The sequence below is a fragment of the Rhinolophus sinicus genome, chromosome 17, assembly GCF_057876585.1.
Source record: "Rhinolophus sinicus isolate RSI-liver-muscle chromosome 17, RSI-T2T, whole genome shotgun sequence".
Classification (NCBI taxonomy): domain Eukaryota; kingdom Metazoa; phylum Chordata; class Mammalia; order Chiroptera; family Rhinolophidae; genus Rhinolophus; species Rhinolophus sinicus.
Genome location: NC_142517.1, coordinates 91,452,285 through 91,475,429, shown reverse-complemented (window position 1 = coordinate 91,475,429; position 23,145 = coordinate 91,452,285).

Here is a 23,145-nt window from a genome sequence, read left to right as displayed (position 1 = left end):
ATGCCTTCTTCCAAACATTTCTTGTGCTGTTCCTGTCTAAGGTTGTTGATTCCTATTAGGTGATTTTAAATCCTTTAAAAGGGATTTTCTTTTTTCTCTCCAGCATCTCATCAGAGCTCCTATTTATATTTTGAAGATTATAACCAGGGCTATATTATTTTCTAATCTTTTCTGTCATAAACATGGTGAAACTTTCAATCAGAAAGTTTCAGTATTTCATAATTATATATTTTGTCTATTCCTTTAATTCCACTTCTAGTAATTTTATGCCTATCAGTGGTACTTCAAATTCTGATATTTTCCCTTGATCGGTCTGATATTACTTACCTCCTCGAGTCATAAAATAACCCCATGTTAATATTTAATAGTTGTACGTTAGTGGGAAAACCAAAGCAAAATGTGTTTACACCATTTAACTCATATCAGGAAACTCCTAATGATTTAAATGAAAGAGAAAAAAATAGGTTAAATAGCATATTAAATAAAGATGAAAAAATTAGTAAATTTAAAGCTATACCTAAAAATTATCCCATATTTAGCAGAGATAAAATATAAAAGACAGATTCAGAATCATGGTGAATATGCATTAAGTCAGAATTTCAGAATTAGATAATAAAGAGAATGAGTAAGAGGAAATATTTCTGGAATAAATGAAAATTATTCTACAGTGAATGAAACATATTGATAAAAAAAAAACTTCTGTTTAACACCACTCTAAAATATATGAAGAAAAAGATACATATAACATTTAACCAAGAGAGGTTTTATATCAGATACCTAAAGCAATTCTACATATAAATGTGAAAACAAATATGGGAAGAAGGAACAAAAGATATAGTCTTTTTTTTCTTTTCTTTTTCCAGAAGAGAAAATACAAATGGGCATAAAGATACCTACAAAGCTTAGTCTCTTTGGCAACCAAAAATATGCAAATTAATCCATAAGGAGACCTCATTTTACATGTGTTTCAAATTTATTCAACATTTATTTCACTGAGTATTCATTAAATACAAGGCATTGTTCTGAGAACACCAGGGGATATAAAGTTAGAGAATGCAAAGCAGGTTAACTGCCTTTGCCAAGTTTATAAAATGGTAGAGGAGAAGTAATTTCTACAGAGATAGGGTAAGAAAACAGTTGCCCAGTTTAAGGGAAGCATTTTTATCAATCAAGTATTAAGATAGTAAAATACATAGAAAAGAGGTATTATTTAAATAATTTATAAGGAAGTAGTAAGATGTACTAATCTTTCCAAACTGTAAAAATGCAAGTCTAACTAAAATATTTTTTATGTTTTGGTCTGTTGAGACAGAATTGATTACTCTCTCTCTCTCTCTTTTTTTTAAATTTATTTTTTAAATTTATTGGGGTGACAATTGTTAGTAAAATTACATAGATTTCAGGTGTACAATTCTGTATTACATCATCTATAAATCCCATTGTGTGTTCACCACCCAGAGTCAGTTCTCCTTCCATCACCATATATTTGATCCCCCTTACCCGCCTCTCCCACCCCCCACCCCTCTTACCCTCTGGTAACCACTAAACTATTGTCTGTGTCTATGAGCTTCTGTTTCTCATTTGTTTGTCTTGTTCTTTTGTTGTTTTTGGTTTATATACCACATATCAGTGAAATCACATGGTTCTCTGCTTTTTCTGTCTGATTTATTTCGCTCAGCATTACACTCTCAAGATCCATCCATGTTGTCACAAATGTTCCTATATCATCTTTTCTTACCGCCGAATAGTATTCCATTGTGTATATATATCACAACTTCTTTATCCATTCATCCATCGAAGGACATTTTGGTTGTTTCCATGTCTTGGCCACCGTAAACAAAGCTGCAATGAACATTGGAGCACACATGTCTTTATGTATAGATGTTTTCAGATTTTTTGGGTAGATACCCAGAAGAGGGATTGCTGGGTCATATGGCAATTCTATTCGTAAATTTTTGAGGAACCTCCACACTGCCTTGCATAGTGACTGCACCAGTCTGCATTCCCACCAACAGTGTATGAGGGTTCCTTTTTCTCCACAGCTTCTCCAACATTTGTTACTATTTGTCTTGTTAATGATAGCCATTCTGACTGGGGTGAGGTGATATCTCATTGTGGTTTTTATTTGCATTTCTCTGATGATTAGTGATGTTGAGCATTTTTTCATATGTCTATTTGCCATTTGCATGTCCTCTTTGGAGAATTGTCGCTTCAGGTCCTCTGCCCATTTTTCAATTGGGTTGTTTGTTTTTTTGTTGTTGAGGTGCATGAGTTCCTTGTATATTTTGGATATTGGCTCCTTATCAGAGGCACTGTTTGCAAAAATCTCCCTTTCAGTTGGTTGCTTCTTTATTTTGTCGATGGTTTCTTTTGCTGTGCAGAAGCTTTTAAGTTTAGTATAGTCCCCTTCATTTATTTTAGCTTTTACTTCCGTTGCATTTGGAATCAAATCATAAACTCTCTTTGAACCCAAGGTCCATAAGTTTAGTACCTATGTTTTCTTCTATGCAGTTTATTGTGTCAGGTCTTAAGCTTAAGTCTTTGATCCATTTTGAATTAATTTTGGTACATGGTGACAGATAGCAGTCCAGTTTCATTCTTTTGCACGTGGCTTTCCAGTTCTCCCAAAACCATTTATTTAAGAGACTGTCTTTTCTCCATTGTATATTTTTGGCTTCTTTGTCAAAAATGATCTGTCCATATTTATGTGGTTTTATTTCTGAGTTCTCAATTCTATTTCATTGGTCTATTTGTCTGTTTATCTGCCAATACCATGCTGTTTTGATTATTGTGGCCCTGTAGTACAAGCTAAAGTCAGGGAGTGTGACACCTCCAGCATTGTTCTTGTTTTCTTAAGATTGTTTTGTCTATGCAGGGTCTTTTGTAGTTCCAAACAAATTTGATGATTTTTTTTTTGTTCCATTTCTTTAAAAAATGCCTTTGGGATTTTGATGGGGATTGCATTAAATCTGTATATTGCTTTGGGTAATATGGCCATTTTAACTGTGTTGATTCTTCCCATCCATGAGCACGGAATGTCTTTCCATTTCTTTGTGTCTTCTTCAATTTCTTTTAAAAATGTCTTGTAGTTTTCACCATATAGTTCTTTCACATCCTTGGTTAAGTTTATTCCCAGGTATTTTATTCTTTTTGTTTCATTTGCAAAAATAATTTTTGTTGTTTTTTAATTTTTTGTTTTTTTGGTTGTTTGTTTGTTTTTATTTCTTTTCCTGAGATTCCATTGTTAGTATACAGGAATGCAATGGACTTTTGTACGTTGATTTTGAAGCCAGCAACTTGACTGTATTCGTTCATCGTTTCTAATAGCTTTTTGGTGGATTCTTTAGGGTTTTCTATATATAGCATCATGTCTTCTGCAATGAGTGACAATTCTACTTCTTCATTCCCAATTTGGATGTCTTTTATTTCTTTCTCTTGCCTGATTGTTCTGGTGAGGACTTCGAACACTAGGTTGAAAAGCAGAGATGATATGGGCCAGCCCTGTCATGTTCCTGAAAATAGAGCAGAAGGCTTCAGTTTTTCACCGTTAATTGTGAGATTAGCTGAGGGTTTGTCATATATGGCCTTTATTATGTTAAGGTATTTCCCTTTTATACCTTTTTTATTAAGTGTTTAAATCATAAATGGATGCTGTATCTTGTCAAATGCTTTTTCTGCATCAATTGATATCATCATATGATTTTTGTCCTTTATTTTGTTTATGTGGTGTATCACATTGATGGATTTGCGTATGTCGAACCATCCTTGGGCCCCTGGGATGAACCCCACTTGGTCGTGATGAATAATCATTTTAATGCATTGTTGCATTCCATTTACTAGAATTTTGTTTAGGATTTTTGCATCTGTATTCATCACAGATATTGGTCTGTAGTTTTCTTTTTTTGTGTGTGTTTTCCTTACCAGGTTTTGGTATCAGGGTAATGTTGGCCTCATAAAATGAGTTAGGGAGTATTATCTCTTCTTCAATTTTTTGGAAGAGTTTGAGCAGGATTGGTATTAGATCCTCTTTGAAGGTTTGGTAGAATTCAGTAGTGAAGCCATTTGGTCCCGGACTTTTGCTTTTGGGAAGGTTTTGGATGACTGATTCAATTTCATTATTGGTGATCGGTCTGTTTAGATTTTCCAGTTCTTCATGTTTCAGCCTAGGAAGGCTATATGTTTCTAAGAACTTGTCCATTTCTTCTAGGTTATTGAATTTGGTGGCATATAGTCCTTCATCGTATTCTTGGATGATCCTTTGTATTTCTGTGGCATCCATGATAACTTCCCCGTTTTCATTTCTGAGTTTGTTTATTAGTGTCTTCTCTCTTTTTATCTTAGTGAGCCTAGCCAAGGTTTTGTCAATTTTGTTAACCTTTTCAAAGAACCAGGTCTTTGTCACCTTAATTTTCTCCATTGTCTTTTTGTTCTCTATTTCATTTAGTTTAGCTCTGATTTTTATTATTTCCTTTCTTCTGCTGACGTTGGGTGTCATTTGTTCTTCTTTTTCTAGTTCTTTAAGGTGTAACATGAGGTTATTTATTTGGGATTTTTCTTATTTCCTGAGATAGCCCTGAAATGATATAAATTTCACTCTTAAAATTGCTTTCACTGCATCCCCCAAATTTTGGTAGATGTATTTCATTGTCATTTGTTTCTATGTATCTTTTCATATCTCCTTTAATTTCTTCTTTGACCTGGTCATTCTTTAAAAGTATGTTGTTTAATCTCCATGTTTTTCCTTCTTTCTTTTTGCAGTTGATATCCAATTTCAAAGCCTTGTGGTCAGAGAATATGCTTGGTATGATTTCAATATTCTTAATTTGCTGAGGTTAATTTTATGTCCCAATATATCGTCTGTCCTTGAGAATGTTCCATGCACACTAGAAAAAAATGTATAGTCTAACGTTTTAGGATGAAGTGCTCTATAGATGTCAATTATGTCCATTTCATCTAATGTGTCATTTAGGGCTGCTATTTCATTATTTATTTTCTGTTTGGATGACCTATCCATAGCTGTTAATGATGTATTTAGGTCTCCTAGTATAATTGTGTTTTTGTCAACTTATCCCTTTAGTTCTGTTAGTACTTGCTTGGTCTATTTCGGTGCTCCTTGACTGGGGGCATAAATATTGATGACTGTTATGTCTTCTTGTTGTATAGTCCCCTTTACCATTATGAAATGTCCATCTTTGTCTCTTTTTCCCTGTTTCACCCTGAAGTCTGTTTCATCTGATATCATTATGGCTACACCTGATTTTCTCTGGATACCATTTGCTTGGAGTGTCAATTTCTACCCTTTTACTTTGAGTCTATGCTTGTCCTTGTAGCTGAGATGCATCTCTTGGAGACAGCATATGGTTGGTTTAGTTTCTTGATCCAATCTACTACTCTGTGCCTTTTTATTGGTGAGTTCCATCTGTTTATATTTAGGGTGATTATTGATATGTGAGGATTTCCTGTCATTCTATCTTTAGTTTTCTGGTAAGATGTGTCTCCATTATTTCTTTGTCTTTTTCTTGTTGTCTATTATTTCTGTGTGGTGGTATTCTATGATGTTTCCCTCTGTTTCTTCTTTTATTACAGTACATATTTCAGTTCTGGATTTTTTTTTTTTTTTTTTTTTTTTTGAGTGGATACCCTTAAGTTTATGTAAAAGAAAGTTTGATATTTAGAGTATTCCATTTTCTTCAGCATGCCTACTTTCTCCATTCCCATATTATAGTTCAGGCCCCCTTTTTATGTTTTATGTTTACTCTCCCCCTTTTTATGTTTTCGTTGCCACAAGTTGTCCCTGTTGATGGTGGTTGAAATGCCTCTTTTAGTATTTCTTGTAGTGCAGGTCATGTGTTAGACTATTCCCTCAGCTTCTATATGTCTGGAAAGATCTTTATTCCTCCTTCATATCTAAAGGATACCTTTGCTGGGTGTATTATTCTTGGCTCATAATATCTCTCTTTCAATAGTTTAAATATTTGTTTCCACTCCCTCCTGGCTTGTAGAGTTTCTGCTGAAAAATCTGATGATAATCTAATGGGCTTTCCTTTGTAGATTACTATCTTCTTTTCCCTGACTGCCTTGAAGATTCTTTCTTTGTCGTTGATTTTTGACAGCTTGAATATAATGTGCCTTGGAGAAGGCCTGTTTTGCCTTGGAGAATGTCTGTTGGTGTTGAGGTAATTAGGTGTTCTATTTGCTTCTTGGATTCTTGGATCCAGTTCTTTCCACAAGTTTGGGAAGTTCTCATCGACTATTTGTTTAAATATTCTCTCTGTTCCCTTCTCTCTTTCTTCTCCTGCTGGTATGCCCATTATTCTTACATTGCTCTTTCTGATGGAGTCAGAAAGGTCTTGTAGCGTTCTTTCATTTCTTTTAAGTCTCAAATTTCTTTCTTCTTCCTTCCGTGTCATTTCCAGGTTTCTATCTTCGATGTCACTGATTCTTTCCTCTATCTTGTCAACTCTACTACCTATGCTGGCTATTTCATTCTTAGTTTCTTCTATTGAGTTCTTAATCTCCAGAGATTGTATTTGGTTCTTTTTTAAAATTTCAATCTCTTTGGTAAAATGTTCATGTTTTCTTTGATTGTGTTTCTGAGTTCATTAACTGCCTCTCTGTGTTTTCTTGTGTCTCGTTGAGTTTTTTCAGAACTGTAATCTTGAATTCTCTGTCATTTAAGTCACATATTTCCATACCACTCAGTTCATTTTCTGGAGAATTTTCACTTTCTTTCTGAGCTGTTTTGTTGCCTTGGTTATTCATGGCAATTAATGATTTATTATTTGTCTTCCTAGACATCTACAGGAGTGTCTTCTGCAACAGGTTGATAGGAAAAGGTCTTTCTTTTGTTTTCCAGTACATGTTTGTAGAATGTTTTATATTCTCTTTGACTGAAGCCTGTTTTTCTCTCACACTGTGGTGTTATATTTTCTCTGCACTATTCCAGCTTCTCACACAATGGAGGGATTCCCAGGAAGGTGGGCTTCTCCTCTGTTAACAGTTTGTTTGGGTCATAGGGCACTGTGTCCCTGTGGGGATGCGGAGATCTTTTTAAGTTCCAAAGCTCTTCCTACACCAGATTTAGAGCCCATGTGTTTCAGCAGTTCTGTTTACTCCTGCAGGGATCCATCCATATAGGTTGGAACAGGGGCGGGGTGAGTTGTGAGAAGGCCCAGAGCAATGGCGGTGACCACCACCACAGCCTGTCCTGCTTTCACTGCGCCCTCACCTTTGCTGGCACTAGTAGGGCTGCTAATCTGTGTTTGCGGACCACAGTTCTCAGAACTGCAAATATTCTGTTCTTTTGATCTGACACTACTACTGTTCTGCTTCTAGCACTGGGCAGGTGAGGGCAGGACGAACTCTCAGAAGGTAGGAAGGGGGCGGCTAGTCTCAGTGCCTAAGGCTTCTGTTCTTTGCAGCAGTAAGGGCTTAAACCACTGTTTTCAGCCTTCTTTCCTCAGTCTTTACTCCGAGGTCTCTGCCTTGTGCATTTGGTTCAGCTGTGTTGTATGCTGTCCCCTCAGCCCTGTGGGACCTAAGCAGAGTCCTAGCAGTCCGAGTTCTTCCCTGTCCCGCAGCTGCGGTAGTTCTGGGATGCATCGAGCTCGGAACACTGAGCTAGGTCTACGCCCTGCGCCCACGCAGCTCCCTTTCTGCGCTTCTCCCTTCCCTCCTCCCCTGCTCGCGTAATTTGCCTACCTTTAGGTGAATTCAGTAGTGAGACTCTTCGTGTTGTCTGTATGCTGTGCAGGGAGTCCTTTGTGGAGTTACAGTTTTTAAATTTGTTGTAAATTCTAGGGGAGATTTCCAGAGGCTCACCTCATGTCACCATTTTGATGAAGTCCGATTATTCTCTTTATACATTGTATTATGTTTGGATACCCCTGATCATTCGTAGAATGTTAAAGAATTCACAAGACTCAGAAAAGAATAAAAGCAAGAAAAGGTTTATTGAAGTTAGGCAATGAGGATGCCCATGGCAGTGTGTATAGAAGACAGCTGCTCCAAAAGTGAGGTTAGCTTTTTCTTATATAGGAAAGGATAGGTAAATTTCCTTATAGCTGAGGATGTGACATCTAACTCAGGATATTTTACATATAGACAGTAGTCATTTGACTGACATGTGCTGGTTATATAACTAGTTTCTTTCTGCACATGCTTTTACGCATAATGCATACAGAAAAACCCATAAGTAGAGTTCAAGTTATGAGCAGGCTCCAGCAGTCTGTGCAAGTGCTAACATCTAGGTAATTCTGGTTGGGGTCTTATCTCCTCCTCCTAAGTGCCTGGGCCATCCTTTAGGAGTGGACCAAGGCAGTGCAAAGTACTGATCAAATTACCTGCCAATATCCTTCAGGCTCATTTTTTTTAAACTCCTTTTCTGCCTCATCATTTATAGTATTGGACTAGTGCTTATTATCTAAAATTAGTACTACATATGTCTGCTTCTCACAATACATGGTAAACATTTTAAGAACAGGAATTCTGGTTTTTCATCTTAGATAGCCAGAATCCATTACTGTATCTCTCCTATCACAAATTTTGCATGAATAAAATATAAAAAAATAATTCATTCAATGTGATAGATATTGATATCCAAGCAAATAAAACTCTAATTTCTTTGGCAAACAATGAAAAATCAATGAAGATGGAATGACATCATCAAATCCATATTTTAAGAAGACTAATTGATCTGCTCTGTACTTGATAGACTGGAGAAGGGAAGAAACTGAGTTACAAGGCAATTGATACAGTCCGTTATGAAAGAATAAACCTGTGAACAAGGGTAGCAGCAGGTAAGTAAAGATAAGGGAACCATTTAGCAGGAAAATTGAATATTAAATGAACAGCTTTTAGCCCATAAGGTAGATATTGATGGCTAGGAGAAAACACAGGAGGAAAGGACAAAACTTTTTGTTCAGTATAAACTCTACATTGTGCTAAGTAGAGCATTCCAACTGCTTGTAAGAAGATGAAATTGATCTAGTAAACCAGGTAAGGAGAAGCAAACACCAACACAATTGAATTGTGTGTCAATAGGTATCTAAGGTGGCTCAAGATAAAAAGAGTAAAGAAATGTTGATTATGCATGAAAATATGCAAATTATTCACGGTGGAAATTATTTCTGGGAGAAGGATTATATTAACAAAAGAGTAAATAGAATTGGAAAATGGGAGTAGCAGATGTTATCTTTTGTTTCCTACTTGTCAGAGGCACCTAGTCCTGAATTCTCAACATTGTGATTTAAATTCATTACCCATCATCCACTAGGCGTCGGGTGTTTGAACTTAATCTCAATACTGGATAGAAAAGCTTCAAATAATAATAATAATAATAATAATAATAATAATAATAATAATAAGTGGCACTGTATTCTGGATGCATTGCTACCTACATTTTAAAAATTTGAGCACTGTATTGTAAAATTGTTAATATACAATTGATCAATATGAATTGGATTATTTGTAATATTCTTTGAACCATAAAGAACCAAAAGGTTCTTTGCTTTCATTGTCAATATGTCTATACATGCACAATCTATGATCTTCACTCTTTTCTATATTTATTTGTAATATAATATACAATATATAAAAACAACAGACATATAAATGATATATTAAAATTAGATTAAATTATTCCTGAACACTCAGAACTATATTGTTAGATAGTTCTGATCCAGAAACTAATTTTTAAATTTTCTAACTGTGATAATACTTTATATGTAAGTAGAAACTAACAAGAATAGTACATATAGCATCACAAAAATTGATTATTTTTTGGTTTTGATGGCTTGGGCATAAAATTATCTCTTCGGTCTTACTTTCTACATATCATCACCATTGAGATGAAAACTGATTTTTTTCATCAACCAGGCTACAGTTTCAGTTATTTTTTATCACATATATGCTCATCGCTTTTTTTTTTTTTTAAAAAAACAATGTTTGGTTTATTTTCTCCAGTCTACTTTATAGGCATATGAAAACGTAGATAGGTAATACAGTTCCACAACATTAGAAACATTTTTTTTATGTCATTACTATTCTATGACATCATGTTTTTAAATTAAAGTTTATTGTTTATTGGGGTGACAATTGTTTTTAATTGATGCGTAATGTTTTATCATATAGACATTTCTGCATTATTTATGCTTTTTCCAACTTTTCTCCACCTCAATTATGGATACTGTGAACATTCTTTATTTTTTCTTTTATTTTTTTTTTTAGTTTCAGGTATACAAAACAATGTAATAGTTAGACCTTTCACCCCTCACAAAATGGTAACCCTCCTCCCCCAATCTATTGTCCCCATGACATCATATATATCTATTACAATTCCATTGACTCTAATACCTACACTGTACTCCATATCCCGTGAGTATATATATATATATATATATATATATATATATATATATGTTAAATTATCATTAACATGCAATATTATTCAGCTTCAACTTCAGGTGTACAGTGCAGTGGTCAGGCAAAACATTCTTTTTTTTTTAAATCACATTTTCCCTTCACCTGAATTATTATAGAACAACAACTACTCAAACTTTCCTTTTTTAGGTAACACCAAAAAGATATTATTGAATCAAATTCTTATCAATGAATTATTTTCTAAGTACTCCAAAAATAATTGCATTTTTCTGTATCTGGCATGGTCAGGCAATCAGGTTCTCTAGGGAATTGAATATTACTGTTAACAGCTTTGTCATATACGCAATCTATACATGAAATAACAGTTTGAAACAAATGAAAAATTATAAAAATGTTCTACCATTAAACACACAATTCATATATACGTTTTAATATTTCATAAATTACTTCAGAACTTTGCAATCCTTAAGGTTACCAATAATAACTTTATGAACTATTTCATAGTAGATTTGCATCCTTCCTGCCTCTTTCCTTTCAGTAAATTTTTATTATAATTTTTAATAGGAAACATAATCTGTGCCTTATTTTAGATGTTATTTGGCATAGAAAAAATAAATTTACTATGTCTCTCTCCCAAAAAATTTAAAGTTTAATCTTCCAGCTATTCAAATATTTTATTCTTATTTAGAAAGTACCTATGTTTTATGTACCCTAGTAGGAATAGTTTTTTTTTTGAACCCACATATCTTTCTATATTACTATGTCACTATGCATAAAGTTAACTAACAATATAACATTTTAAGAAATGTTCTGCTTCAATTAGAATGAATTGGATAAGTATTCTCCTTTGACTGTTTCAGGCTGAAAATAAGCAGAAACCAAAAAGGTACCGTGTTTCCCTGAAAATAAGACCTAACCGGAAAATAAGCCCTAGCATGATTTTTCAGGATGACATCCCCTGCACATAAACCATAATGTGTCTTTTGGAGCAAAAAGTAATATAAGACCTGGTCTTATTTTTGGGGAAACACGGTATTATCCAACCTATATAAGGGCCATTTATGTTTATGGTCATGGTGAAACAAATATGAGAATAATCTTGTTCCATAACTGTCGTGTGTGATGTGTAACCAAATGAAAAATTGATTTGTACCATCCAAACATTTTAGTATTAATTTAAAAATCAAAGAAAAACATGTATTTTGAATCTTTAAATGCTTTTTACTTTTAATGCAATTTTTGTATTTTGGGGCAACCTTATAAAAAAAATTGCATCATGATTACAATTAAAGATCATAAAGATAAATAAATTATGGTCATTCCCAGTATAATGGTCTTTGGTCTTTCTAGTTATAAATTATTTCCCTTAATTTTTGAAGAATTTTGATTGCCTAAGAACTTGGAATGAATTAAAGCCATTTGTAATACCCACTTATTGTTTTGTAAATTATATAAAATATCTCAGGGCATTTAAAATGACAATTAAACACTTCATACATCTTTGACAATTCTTTATTAGTGCTTTAACATTCACTATGACCAGGGACCATTGCTGAAGGTGGAAGCACCACATGGGGAAACCCTGAAAACCATAGTACTGTTTAGCTTGATTAGTTTGCAGCCTGTTTTTGTTTTTGTATTTTTTTAAAATAAACAAACACATTGGATGAATTTGTCTAAATCAGAAAAAACAGCATTATTTTTATATGAATAATTAATTATTATTTTCACATATTAGAAAATTTATAACGCATTATTTAAAGAATTAAAAGTATGTGGTTTTGTTTCATTAAAATAAAGTGGAGTCTTTTTGTTTTCAGAGTAGACCCATAATTTCATTTGTAATTTTCTTTTCTACAGTGGCACAATGTTCTGAAGAACTCCATTCTTTTTCAGATTTTCATTATACATGGCTTATGATACAAGATCATTTAAATTTCCCTTTGCTTTTTAAAATCTAATACGTTTATAAGAAAAATTATATTTTCATTATTGTCCTATAGTCAGAATATTATAACAATATGTTTTAAAATAAATGTAGAAAATGAATTTGTTAATAATTATAATGGAACAAATTTAAATATTGAGTTACCCACTTTTTTATCTTTATGGTTGTAGACTTTTCATTCAGGTAAAGACTATGCAAACACACAGACACATACATAATGCATATCCTGTATATGTGTGTATATGTATACATCATAAGTACATTCTATAGTTATAGGTATATATCATGTGAGCAAACACGCACACGTATTTACTTTTACTTTTTATGGTATAAAATGTATGTTCTTTCTCCCTAAGTCAAAGGATCAAAATGTGTAAACATAGCAGAACAATTCAATTTTTCTTCTGGCTACTGAAGAATGAAGATGGTGAATCATGATTAGTTTGACATTCTTCTTTTCTTTTTTATAAAGACAACTTTAATAGAAAGATCAGAAGCTAACAAGATGATTTCCAAAAGTAGAAGCAGCATAAAAACTCATTTTTACAGTGGAAAGAGCATTTCCTGGGAGTCCTGAAATTGGCACAAACTCACTGTGTGACTTAAGGTATTTATAAAATCTAGACTTTATATTCTTTATTTGTGTAATCAAAGCATTGAAAAAGAGAAGCGGCATTCAATATATTTTTAAACTTCACAACACTGTAATAAATACATTTAAGAATAAAAGACTAGGTGACACAAAAGATGTGTGAAGTATTAGAAATGCTTACTTAAAAGAACTGGTAAACTAACCAGATAGTGAACAAACACTGGCCCACATTAGGAAATGGTCAAAAGTCCAAAGTTATTCATGTAAAATGGGGACATTTTTGCCTTTGAAAAACTGCAGCTCTTGAACACATGGATTAAGATTGGGCACTGCTTTTCACAGCATGGAGAGTCTAGTGAAGCACAAATTAAAATCCATGAAATGCCATAATGAACTCTCATCACTTTGTAATGGAATACTAAAAACCTGCATCCTAGGAATAAGGGGAAATTAAAAACAAAACAAATTTTAAAAAATGCTGAAATTGACATGAGTCCAATTTTGACTCAGAGTGACACACAATTTTAATCCCTGACAAGGAGATTGCCTTGTTATTGTCTTTGACCATCTGTGAAAAACAAATGGGAATCTTCTTTAGAGGAAAACATCTTACCAGACCTCAAATTGTTTCTACACTACCTTAAAATACAATATCTGTCAGACAATCAATGGGTGCAGATATTGGAATTATTAGATAATTAACTTCAAAATAACTGTGCTTTCTGTATTCAATGAAGACAAAACCAAAAAAAACAAACCAAAACAAACAAACAAAAAACACATAAATGTTTCCAGAGAGAATTGGAAACTAGAAATGTAATAGGTCCTTTGAAAAAATACTAAACAGAAATTCTAGAAATTAATATATTAACTAAAATTAAGACATTTGCATGATTAACAGTAAATAAATGAAATAAACTAAAGTTAAATGAGCAAAGAACTAGAAATCCATTTTATATTTTAATATCAAGATATAGTTCTTAATAACTCATGGTGAAAGAAAAAAGCACAATTGAAATTTGAAATTATTTTAAACTGTTAATGGGTATATAGTATCTAAATACTTATGATATGAAAGTAAACAGAGCATAGAAGGATACTTATATTCTTAAATACATACATTTAAAATATAATATCAGTGAAATAAATATATGTATTTGAAAAAAGTAATGAAGTATAAGGCAATCATCTAATTTAAAAAATTAACAAAGCTACCTATGGCTCTTAAAAAAGATGGAATCTGATGAAAATTGAGAGGACAATGATAATCATTGTTTGGTATTAAGAGGGACTTTTCCAGCATATGTAAACAGTATGTTAAAATAATACTTAGATACAACCAATAGCAATGTAACATAGTGAAATGCTGGGTCTCTCTGACTCCATCTTGTTCCAGACTGCCTTGTTCTCAGGGCCCTCAGGCTAATAGCTCCTGCTGTTTTTGCAGATAGACAGACATGCTAATCATTAGAGGAATTCTGCTTGCAGCTTGAGTTTTACAAAGCAGCCCCTCCCATTTTCTCTTCTCCTGACATAAAAGAAGCCTGAACTCTGTTCTTTCTTAAGATTGATTTGAGGATTAGGGCTCCCATCTTCTTGGTTGGCATCTTTTCAATCAATAAACCTTTCCTTACTCCAAACTCTTGACATTTTGGGTTTTGGCCTTTTGAAGCTTCAGGCACATGGACTTTGAACTGGTAACAACAGCAATATCTTTGAAAAAAAGGACAAATTCTTAGTGAAACTTACAACTACAAATCATCAAAGCTAACACAATGGTCTGTAGAGACTCTAAATATTTTTCTCCTTTTACTATAAATATTATTAAACATATAAAAACTAAAAAATAATTTACAGTGAACACTCATATAACCAACACCTAGATTCTGTTATTAATATTTAACTATACTTGTTTTATCTCACAACTATCAAAATATTCCTTTATCTAGCCACCAATCCATCCAATTTTTGATGCATTTGAAAATAAATTCTAGACATCAGTACAATTCTCCCTAATTAGAATGGGCTCTATCAACTAGAGTCCTATTTTTATAAATATTTCTGTTGAGATAAAACTTGTATATAATGAATTACACAAATCTTAAGTGAATGTTCAGGGAGTTTTGACAAATATATACACCTATATAACACTAACCCCACCAAGGTATGGAACATTACCTAATGGCCCCTTGCTGTCAATAATTGTTTCCTTCCAAGATAAACACTCTTGTTTTTTTCTACTATAATTTAATTTTACCTGTTCTAGATATTCATACAAATGGAACCATAGAGCATATACTGATTAATATAAGGCTCCTTTCACTTCATACAATGATCTTGAGATTCATGCATGTTTTATGTATAAGTAGTTTGTTTCTTTTTATTGCTGAGTAGTATTCTGTTGTAAGGATTTAAGGCAGTTTCTTTACCTTTGTATTGATGTATATCTGGACATTCAGTTTATGATTATTATGAATAAAGTTGATACAGGCAGCCCTAGGAAGTTATTTCTAAAACATATTCAGAAATGGAAAGGACAAACTATAGTTAAGACTCTGATCAAGAGTCTACTAAAGTATAGCATAAAGAATATGGTCTATATTATTATGATAATTATGCAAGATGTCAGATGGGTACTAAATTTATCAGGGTGTTTACCTTGTAAGTTATATAAATGTCCATGTCTCATATTAATTTTTACTCCAAAAGACCCATTAGAGTTGATTGTCCGGCTAGGTCTTATTTTCGGGGGAAACACCGTAGTGAATATTGACGGAAATAGAAATCATTTTATCTTGAAAGTCAAGCTTCCTAGAATATGTTGCTCTTTTGAATGTCAGAATGGAAATCAAAAGGTTAAAACTTACAAATAGTGCCCAGAAAGTATCAGGGAGATGATAGTGGAAGTATTTACATATGGCCATATAAGGGACATGAAACTGATGTTTGGTTTGTTCTCCCTACTTCTGACACCAACTTCAGATAATAGGAACATGTGAGAATGTTTCATATGAGAATATTATATCTGGAAACTATATCAGAACAGGCAAAGTTAAGGGGAGCCCCTACTCAAGAATCAGTCATGATCTCCTAATCTATTCCTAGGTGGAAAGAGACAGAGACAATTGTTTTGTTTTGCTATGGAAGGAATTAAATGAAAGGCTTCATATAGAAAGCAAAATAGAGAAGAGTTGGAAAAGAACCTTGAGAGGGGACTTTAAGGAATATTAGATCAATCTACAAAAATGGGAATGCAATGCACCCAATGACCATTCCTGGACCATAAGAAGGTGATGTTGACACTATGAGATTGGCCACTTCCCACTTGTTTGCTGACTGGCAAAATCTGCATCGATATCTAGAATTACTTTTTTTAAAGGGGGAACAAGAAACATATGATGAGAAAATGGCTGCTCATTAGCTGAAAATAGATATGGAACTTTTTCTTTTTTTTAAATTAAAGTTTATTTGGGTGACAAGTGTGAGTAAAGTTATGTAGGTTTCAGGTATCCAATTCTGTAATGCATCATCTGTATATCACATTGTGTGTTCACCACCCAGAGTCAGTTGTCCTCTCATCATATATTTGATCCCTTTTACCCTCATCTCCCACCCCCCTCCCCACTTACCTTCTGGTAACCGCTGAACTATTGTCTGTGTCTGAGTTTTTATTTCTTCATTTGTTTGTTTTGTTCCTTTGTTGTTTTCAGTTTTATATACCACATTATCATTGAAATCATATGGTTCTCGACTTTTTCTGTCTGACTTATTTCGCTTAACATGATAATCTCAAGATCCATCCATGTCATAGCAAATGGCACTATTTCATCTTTTCTTATGGCAGAATAGTATTCCATTGTTTATATATATACCATAGCTTCTCTTGGTTCATGAAGTGTCTAGTCTTCCACCTAAAAGGCTGTCTGGCAAGATGTCCTAGACACTTTCACAAGTCAGATTTCAGAGGAATCATTAGATGTCTTTCATGATAAGTGAAAATGAGTGAGACTGCAGAGCCCAAGGTTCTCATAGCTGAGGTCAGATGGGGACATTAGCAGAGAAAGCCACTAAGAACCATAAGACCCAGTGTGGCTCTTGAATCTGTGTCTCTCAATTGTGTGGGCATTGTGTATGCCCACAATCTCTCCCTATGTCTCTCCTTGTTTCTCTAGGTGATGGGCCAGGAAGAGGCAGGACAAAGGAGAGGAAGGAATGACCCTTCAGAAGTGGTGAAAATTCAGAAAGGGAGTTTCTAATCATGACTTCAATGTTTGTTTTTGAATTTGATTACATAGCTATCCAAAAGGTACTGAGATTCAGACTAGAAGAAAGAAAGAAAAAACAAAAAAAACACTTACATTAAAATTAACTATCTCTCTGTCTTTGCTCAAAGGAATGAGTAACCCACAAGTAAATTCATTTGTGTAATAAAAATATTAATATCTATGCATATATGACTTGAAGTTATCTAATGTATACCAGTTATACAAATAAAATATTGTAAAATGAGAAAATTTCTCATGCTTCTGCTTTGGGCCCTTTATGACTCACCTCAGTTGCTCTGGCTTTAGCCATCTAGGAATTTCTCAGTCTAAATTATTTTTGGTAGTGAGCACTTCTATTTCTTCCAATTAGGTAAATTAGTCTAAATGATTAGGTGTAAGAAATGAATCAGGATCAATATACGATGCAGGTGTGCTGTGGGGGGATATAGAATGCTTCCAGTATAATGTAAAGTTTGGAGAAATATTTAAATGTTTGAATGGATAACGAGAGAAAATGTAGAAAGTCTGAGAGAAAATAGTTTCAAATATGAAGAAGTAGAGGAAAAGAGATGTTTCCTGGTTACTGGGGAACTCCAAAGCATGCAGAATCCACACCCTATAACTTTTATACTTTATGCATCAGCATGCATTGATGCAGTATTCTGTAAAGCAAAGAAATGATAATAACTGTTTTAGCCATGAGAAATAGTAAAACAATGACAGTCACCATAAGACTGCAATCAGTTACCTTGGAAAAGTTTTTCAAAACTTGGTCTTCTTGTATGCTTAGTAGGCTATTGGAGGGCAAGAAATTTTAACTCTCTGGAGTGGCAAACATGGTATCATGATTTGCCCCTGCTAAAATTAGAAAATCTTTACACGTGTCTATTGGCAATGGTGTTTCAGAAATGTCAGCATCATGCTTTGTTTTTTAACTTTATCAATAATATCAATAATACTTTACTTGATTTCAGACACTCTGAGGAATACAAATACAAACTACATTCTCAGGGACCTCAGGCCCTGAAAAAAAAGACATCAACTCTAAATAAGGAAAAAAGCAGAAAGGTCAAAAGAAGCTTTAGGAGAGCTTATAACTGAAATAAGAATAAACAAATAAATGTGTACATTTGGGATTTATATTGTTTCATCAACATCATATTATTATCATTTTAACACATAAGACTTTCTATGCCTATTGTTTTCATTATACTGACACATGCATTTATGATTGATGGTTAGAATATCAGGAATATCCTTATAGATCCTGTAGATATGATCTCCTTGTTACTTTATGTAATTACATCCACCTCCTTCTTCCCTGAGTACTGAAAATTGTGCAATTTTGTAGATATAAATGGAATATATTTTCCAACTATTTAGTGAGATGTTAATAGGTATTGAATGATAAAAAGGAATATCCATTTTGCCTATTGTTGCATAGTGTCCTGATCGAATTGATAAACTTGAGAAATGTTAGTTTAAAAAGTTAAATGCGTTTATGTATTTTATAATGTCTCAGACAACTCACGGATGAGAATTGCAGCAAAAGTACTGGTAGAAGATACCCAGCTTAGGGTGTAATGGTCATGATCAAGGAAACAAGATGCTTGAACAGGTGGGAACTGGAGCTTTATAGGACTTTAAAGTCGTAAATGTTGTGGCAAAGGAGCAGATCAGGAAAGGCTGGAGCAATAGGCAGAGCTCTGAATACGTGTGGGTTTGTAGGCTGTGTATGTCATGGTTTTGTTGCTGTTCGAAGGGAAATGGAAAGGTTTTGAAAGATTGCAAGGAAGTCAGTAAATAGCATGGGTGATAAAAGATGACTCTGGCAGCATGGTAGAATGGATTGTGGTGTGGAAGAAAGAAAGGAGGGTGTAAGGCAAGAGAACTTACCAATAGGTGAGGTGAGGTGAAATGAATTTTGACTAGAGTGATGACTATGGATTTTAGAGACATGACTATGACCAAGGATGTTTTAATAACTGATCTATGTTTTCAGTAGAAAATTTAGTTAGTGCTTACTATGGAACTGGAGCTGTTCTAGTCAGAGGATATATGTCAGTGAACTAGATAAGTAAGGACTCTACTCATTTAGAGTTTACATTCTACTAGCTCCAGAAAGAAAAAAAATACACAAGTAAACAGACAAATTGAATAAGTAATATAGTTTAATATAGTGATAATGACTCTGCAGAAAATAAATCAAATACAAGATTATTTAGAAAATAATAAAATAGAACGCATAGAATTGAAAATAAAGTTGTTGAGAATAAGACCTAAATGGACAAATTAAATAGCAAATTAGATTGCTGAAGGAAAGAAAAAGAAAAAAGCAACAACAACAAAAAACAAAACCTGAATGTGGCTATTATCTAGAATGAAACACTAAGAGAAAAATAAATTTTAAAAAATACAGAGAAGAGGCATTGAGATAAAAGAAGGATATTTATGGTGATGAAGCTCAGAAAACTGATTATCTTTGGCATGGGTATTGATCCTAAGTGGCACAATGATGCTGTCAGAAATACTGGCAAGATTCTATATCATGGGTATGTAAAAAATAAATTTGTACCAAGCAACATTTTTTATAAATTTCTCAATTTACTGTATGTAAACTACACCTCAGGAAAAGCAAAAACAAAACAAAAAATAAAAAAGATAATAGAAAGAAAAATTTTAAAATACGTCTAACTAGAATTTTACATATAGAGATGGAAAAAATGGATGAGAAGCAAAGATAAAATAACTGAAAACTTCCCAATGGTAGTTAGCATTTTGCTTATGTTAATGTTTTAAGGATGTCTTCAATAACTTTTTAGCTCCAGATAGAATGTTTATGTTACACAGTGTGAAAGACAAGTGTAACACATGGGCCTCATGTTACACTGAATATTAAACAGTGAAAAATATTCTAGTCATTCATTTAAAGCAAAGACCTCAAAAAGAGGGAATAGAAGACTGTTAGGGAAAGAATGGTGTAGCTCTAACACTACTTTTAAAGTAATTGGTACTCTTTAGAATAATCAGAATCATGATGCTTCTTTATATCTTTATAGGACCATGTGATCAGTGTAAGAACATCTTTGGTTTGTAGGTTCCAGGATGCTAATTGAATAAATTATTATTAAAACAAGAACATTCTTAACAAGGCTTCCAGATTTAGACTTTCAACACTTCACCATTGTGTCTTTTTCTTTGTCCATTTTCATGCCTCCATAATTTTCCTGTGATATCAAGTTGTATATTCAATAGTGAATATTGCAAATATCATAGCATTTTATAAGTACAGCATGTGATATTATACTGTACCTCCAGTATAATGCATAACATTTTGCATTATTTACATCACAAAGAAGCCTATCATTTTTCCTTAACAACTTGATTTCTGTTTACTCATGAGCAAAAATATTACTGAAGATTCTGTCACTTGTTAGTTTTTCCAGAAGATACTGAGGTAGAATTTCAGATGCAAGATGTGTATTAAGAAACAGCACCTGTGAAGAGAAGAATGGGGGACAGGAAGAAGTTAAGCCACGATACAAGCCCTGCGTAGTTTGACCAACTCAGCAGGGAACTCTGAAATGAGTATTGCCCATCAAAATGTCCTACATCATGCAGAAATGGCTGAGATGTTATACCCTGCATCTCCAGAAACCAGAACTAAGAGTTGTTGGGGAGGGAAAGCACAAAGCTTCCTAATAGGTTTAGGGGTTGCTTCTAAATGGGACTATTCCTATCGTACTTCTTACCAAATTTATGCATTCTTCTTTTTTGGGGATACAATGCCTCTTTTTGTTCTCTGATTTTATGAATATATTGCATGCTGGACATGGCAAAACATCCTTATTCAGTATTGTCTCTGAGCTGGCACTTTAGTTATGTCTTCCATAGGTTGTGGCAATGAGCTAACACAGGAAGTTTTTGTATTATTGAGTGTGTGATACAAATATACCTTGTATTCATGAGCTCAAACCCTGCCAATAAATGGGTCCTCTGGTCTGACATGATATTATATGAGATTCCATACTGAAGGAACAAACACTTCCACAGGATGTTCTATTGTAATCCTGATGGGGCTTTGCAGTCAGAGAAGGGCATCCCATGGATGGAATATGTTACAGTCTCTATGAGAATAAACTGCTGTCACTCAATGATAGAAGAGTCCAAATGTAGTCTATCTAAACCATGTAGTTGGTAAGTCTCTTCAAGGAATTGTGCCATATCAGTGACCCAGCACTGTTCACTGTTGCTGGCAGGTTGTACGTTTGGAAACAGCAGTAGATGATTTAGTTTTGATAAGTGTGGCTTCATGGTGTTGGCCATAAGTAGCCTCCAACTCTAACACTGTGGTCATTTTATTCATGTATCCATTACGGAAAGACTGGATTGCCCAATGAAAGAGGAGCTTATATCAATGGTCTGAATCATTTTTCCTTTTCCATGGTAATTGCTTTCTGGTGGGCATTAGAAGGCTAATATGAAACTCTTCACTATTTATGCATACTCATATGTGTCCATACTCATATGCGTCCACCCCAGCCTTCCTTGTCTCCCAATCATTGAAAAAATTTCCTTTGCTAAAGCTTCCTATGGCCATTCCTAAGTGATGTTGCAGTGGAGCCTCTTTCCATTTCAGTTAGCAACCAACTAATGCAATAACCTCCCAAATCTATAAACTAAGTTGTTTCATTGTCCTCTTCCTTAAGCCGGTCATATGGGATTCTTCCATAAGACACAGGCAGATATTGAGGGAAGAGGACTGTTGCAGAAGTGATGGATGCCATATTGCTTGCAACTTCTGCTTCTGATTATGCTTTTTTATGCTTTTACCACTTTATCTTAGAATGGGTTATTGATGGGCCTTTGTGACCACATGATTTGGTCGGTCTGACAAGACTCAGCTCCTGATAGCAACTCCAGCCACATGGTCATTTAGTATCGCATGGTCAAGTCTTCCATACCAAGGTCCACAGGCATGACAAAAATTATTTTTTTAAAAGGCATACAAATCTCTGCCGGAGATTTCATGGCTTTGTTTCAGAAACTCAGAGCCTGTGTTATATGCTCATAATATGTCATGCCAAAAACTCCACATGAAATCTTTCCCCCATTGATACTACCAACTTCATAAGATTTGCCAGGTTATATGGCCCCAGTAACAAGGATGCTTGCATGAGAACTTGGAACTACTCAAGAGGTCTTTTGTGCTTTAATATCCACGCAAAGCTGGAAGCCTTTTGCATTGCCTGCTATATGGTCAGAGCATATTCCTAGGTATAAACTTTTCTGTCTCCAGAACCTGAAGAGATTCACCAGGATATTTTCTTCCTTCTTTGTGGTACGCAGTGCCAGGTGCAATGAGTTGTTTTTTACTTTGGTTATTATGCTTGACATGCCCCACACCACTAATCCCTTAAAAATTGTATGGATATGATAGACCCTTGCATATTCACAGGATTAATCTCCTAGTCTCTGGAGTACATGTGTCTTATAAAGACCCCCCAGTCTGTGAAATTCTCGTTCAGCCTACACAATCAATACAGTGTCTTTAATGTAAAATCAATTTGATGTTCCCTAAGCTATTCAGACAAATTCAGGTTCCTTTGTACTTTATTATGACAGAGGGCAGGATATTAACATAGTCTTGGGGGGGAAATTAAAATGCATATTGTCTGCTTCATGCGAATATTACAGTAGCTAATCCTCTTTTTTTTTTTTTTTTTCCTGATAAAGATGGAAAAGAGTTATTTTGCCAAATTCATGGCTAATACTTTGAGGTTTCCTAATCTGCTCTAGCAAAAATACCACATCCAGCATATTGGCTGCAGTCAAGGTAAAACTTGGTTGAGTTGGAAATAGGTTGGGTGGAAGTAGTCTATAATCACTCTTCAGGGTCCATCTGGTTTTTGCTGGGATCATACCAGTGAATCAAATGAAGATATGACAGAGACCACCAC